Source organism: Mugil cephalus, chromosome 15 (genome assembly GCF_022458985.1).
Source record: "Mugil cephalus isolate CIBA_MC_2020 chromosome 15, CIBA_Mcephalus_1.1, whole genome shotgun sequence".
Classification (NCBI taxonomy): domain Eukaryota; kingdom Metazoa; phylum Chordata; class Actinopteri; order Mugiliformes; family Mugilidae; genus Mugil; species Mugil cephalus.
The window spans coordinates 16,305,261-16,309,824 of record NC_061784.1 but is presented as its reverse complement, the minus strand read 5'-3'; positions in this window follow the sequence as shown (position 1 = coordinate 16,309,824).

The following is a 4,564-nucleotide window of genomic DNA, read 5'->3' as shown; positions in this document are numbered from 1 at the left end:
CGATGTGTTATGTCGTTTTATTGATCGAAAATTATCAGTTCGAAATTCGAAGAGATGGAGAAGCAGCCAGAAATACGGAAGCGGAAACACACAGCTACCAAGCGGGCCAATCACAGCTCTTGTGATCTGCGTCGTCGTGACACATAGTTACATTTCTGAGGAGGTGCACGTCAGGCTGCAGCATTAGGGTCTGGCCTGTCAAAGAGGCATTTTTGAACACCCCATGCATGAAGAATCTCTCTTATGTCTTCAAGTGCAATTTATTTTAATACAGTCACAGACAAAATACTAAACTAATCCTAAAAAAAAAGCCATTAAAAACTTAAAATCGATTGGTTCCATAAAAATACATAAGAAATTTTGAGTACTGGGTCATTTTGGTACCAGAGATCCACTAATGAAAGCTGAGATTTATATTAAAAGACTATTTTTTTTGTTGCCTGCTTTTTGTCTATATAAAGCCAGTACAGCTGAAAGTTCCTCATAGACAAAAATGGCTAAAACAAGGAACCAAACGCAGGAAACACGCCTGAAGATACAGATTCTCAGCCAGGAAGCACAGATGCAGTTGGATAGACTCTGCAGAAATACAGACGAACCAACAGTTTGGAAGACACTGTATAGATACAAGTTTAAATTCAAAACCTGTCTTTGCTTTTATTCCCTTCAATTTCCTTCCCATATATGTATTGATGCCATGTGTTTGTTGCATTGTTTCTGCAGCGCCGCACCTCTTAGAAGTTGATCAGCTCCTATTTGCTCCATCGCGCTGACCACAGTCGAGGATCATTAATTGAAGATGAACACGAAGTTCTGGCTTCGGAGTCGAAGTTGGCACAAGTGCAGCATTCATGAGCAGCAGCTGTCAGTGACAACAACTAGCTGTATGTCACCACACAGTAACGGGATAGCATTCAGCTCGTTGCATAGCTGATCCTTTGGCCCATGTGCCATATGCTCTCCCACGGCTCCAGGTAGAGCTTAACTAAAAGGTGGTTGTGTGTGTGTGTGTGTGTCTCTGTTTACCCCAGAACATCACTGACACTAAGATGTTTCAGCAAAGCTGATGGGCGAACTCTTTAAAGTGGGATGACAAAAGTTTTAATGCCTTCAAGGAGCTGTGAAACATTTAATCGCAGTTATACTATGTTTTCTATAGTAAAGGAAGAATAATGTCCGGAAATATAATGGATTTAATGGTAAAATCTCATTTCTTTACTGACCTACTTACCATTTTTACATCTTTTGTGGCGGAATAACTGTAAAAAGCATTATTTTTATTAGTTTCTTCCTGCAAATCAATGTCCTGGCTGCATATCAGGTATTTACCTCTTTTGTCTTTTGCCAACAGAGGCCTAGCAGCTATTTGCAATTTAGTGATTCTGACTTAATTTAACTGATTCAGCTCCTACTATAAACACTTATTTTAACACCTATTTTCATCTGATGGCTTGTTACAACTTGGAAAAATGTCAGACCCAAATTTAATAAATTTTTTAATATGTTTTTAGGATTCATTTTTAATGACTCACAATATCACTTCTTGGTTAATCGACTTATAATCAACTTAGTAATCTTTGTTCTGCCTGCAGGTTATGACACGAGTAAAAAGTAAAGTAAAAAGTCTGTTTTTATGTTCATTATGATCATGCCTTTACAAAATCCATAATTATTTATTATGGAAACAACTTATTAATAAAGATTAATAAAAAAATGACTAGATATCGTTGGATCTAATTAAATAACAGTCCGAAGTTAATCACAACCACCCTCTAATTAGCTTAACAATAATAAAATGAGCATATTCAAAATGTGCTTTGAATAAGCTAATTTTCATAAAAACGCCACGTGTTGACTGGTTATATGTGGCCATGTTGATTTTAGGCCTGAAAAGCCAAAATGTGATCAACTATGATACTTGTCAACTATGTTGAACTCATTATTGCTCATATTCTGCCAGAAAGAGCCCACAAAAAATATTTTACATTTGCGCCTTAAATTAACTTCACAAATTTAAGACAAACCTCATTTAAGTGTAAAATCACAGAGGAAAATCCAGAGTTAATGTCAGCTGGAACAGCATGAAAACTAATTTACAAAAGTACACACACATTTTTTGTGAAATAAAAATGAATGCAACATGTAACATAAGCTTTTACGCCCAGACACTGAGAGGCAGTAAAGCTGTCAGACAAACAATCAATACGTTCCTCTGTTCAATGATGAACCTTCCATTATCGCCATAACAACCCTCATCACTATAACAACCCATCAGCATCCGACCTCCTCCTCTTCCAATCAATGCGACTCCTAAGATCTCATCCTCAACACTGTCATCCATTCAATTAATAATTCAAACCTTTGATTGGCAGACGAGGATCAATTAACCAATTACTGGCCTCGCGCGAGGTTTTGGGTTTTCTGCTGTTTTCGAATCTTCCTCTGTGAAAGTCATATGCGCTCGGGGGTGATTTTGATTGACAAGCCCGAAGAGTAGCCATCACACTTGTCACCTCGGGGCACAAACTGATCAGAAGTCCGTCTGCCAATCTGCCATCTTGTATTCACCGTAATTGTGTTTCTGTTGAGTCCACCGGTGACAGAAGTTAAATAAAGGCAGTAAATCCCGCGTGGAGCGAGAGGTAAACAAGAGGCCGTTTCTTCATTCTCTTCCTTCTTTCCATTCAAAGTTGAGCTGAAGTTGAAATGCCGAAAAGTTGTAAAAATGTATTGAGTTGTGTGTGTGTGTGTGTGTGTGTGTGTGTGTGTGTGTGTGTGTGTTTTTCTTCACCTGTTTGTGTTGATTCTAGTGGTGATGTAAAGAAATACTTGGTACTTGAATCTATTGCACAGGTGGGTCAGACTGGGGTGAACCTACTTGTTGAGACTTATTATTTTCTTGAAGTCTTGGCAGAGTGGGGCTTCTGAGGGCGGCCTGTGGTGTCTGGTAACAGAATGTTGTTAGCGGGGGCCTTCAGGTCCTATGGGTTTAAGGGAGGGGCCTCTGTGGATCATCCCATGGATACTTAATTTGTTTGGGACCTAGTGAAGGTGGAGGCCAGGTCAACACCTTGTGCTGTTCTTCATGTTTTTCTGAGTTATTCCTAAAGCATTTTTGTCCGCTGCCATCAAGGAGCGTCGTTGCTATGGGGTGGTACTAAATAACACCCGCATGTTGTCACAAGATCAAGGTTAAGTTGTGGCTAATTGTTGCATATTCACACGTGATATCCCCCCCCCCCTTCAGTTCACCCTGTTGAAGACCTATGATTTATTGCTCCCAGAGTTTTTTTTCTCTATCTGTGTATTGGTTGAAACATGCCCCATAACGAAATTCCAACAAGGGACTTGTGAGGCCGAGTTTCCACATTTTCAGGAACGAGACCATTTTATTTCCCACGCTGTGGTGCATTCTGTTAAATATGTATCTCCCTATAAGCGCATTTACTATGAAAATAAGACTGTTTGTTGCCTGACAATGCCTGTAACTCTCTACAGTACTGTCCCCAGTTCATCCCTAACATTAATCCCATCAAAGCGGCGCGTGCAAAACGAGAGAATCTCAAAATGTCAGCCGGGGTTTTCCCCATGATAACGATGGACTCTGACAGGCTTCCCTCTTCCTCCCGTTCACCCCAGGTTCCCCCCTCTCTCGTCTTTGTCTCCTCCTCGCCCTGTTTCTTCCTCCGTACCTTTCGCGATGGATGCCATTAAATATTCACAGCTCCATTCTGGGCTAATTGTCCTCAACATGGCGGAGAGCAGTGAAATGAAATTAACCCATTAGCTAGGAGCTGCTTTCATCAGAGCATCAGGGCCCGGGAAGTGTGCGTGTGTGCATGTGTGTGTGTGTGTGTGTGTGTGTGACACTCACTCATGCAGGCATGCGAACATGTGCACATGCATAAGGAACTAAAAGCAGATGTCATTCTACATGGAGCTGGAGACATGCCTGGAGGCTGACGTGTTTGTTTGTGTGTTGTTTGTTTTATTTATTTCTTTAGTGTCATTTCTGTTTCATTTGACATCACCCGGTCTGTTTTACACTTTACTTTGCAGCCCCGTTAGTAATAATACCGCTATGCTCGTTGTGTTGCACGTTTCATGTTAGGCCCGATGCGTTCTACTGCCTCTCAAAAGATCCCAACATGCTTTGCAGCACATAATCGGCAGTCATAAGCTGTTCATCCATCTCTCTTCTTTTGCACTTTCCACGATTTTCTCTTTTCATTCTTTCGTTATTTCGCCCCCTCTCCCAGTCACCAGGAGCCTCTCTCAGAGCGCCGGGTCAATAGCGCTCTGTTGAATGTATTGACAGGGTAAAGTGGTCCCACTTAACGGCGCAGAGCGTCTCATGACAGTCTCCAGAGGAAGAGGAGAAAAAAAAAAAAGCAAAAGGAAGAGCGGGGATTTGGAGGAAGAGAAGGATGAATCAGAGCTCACGGAGAAGATTCTGGAAGGCTGAAGTTCATTTAGGCTCGTTGCCTTTGCACAGATTGGAGCTTGAGCATGTGGTTCTATTGACAGGATTATAACACTATTCAATCTGCTTGCGCACATGTTA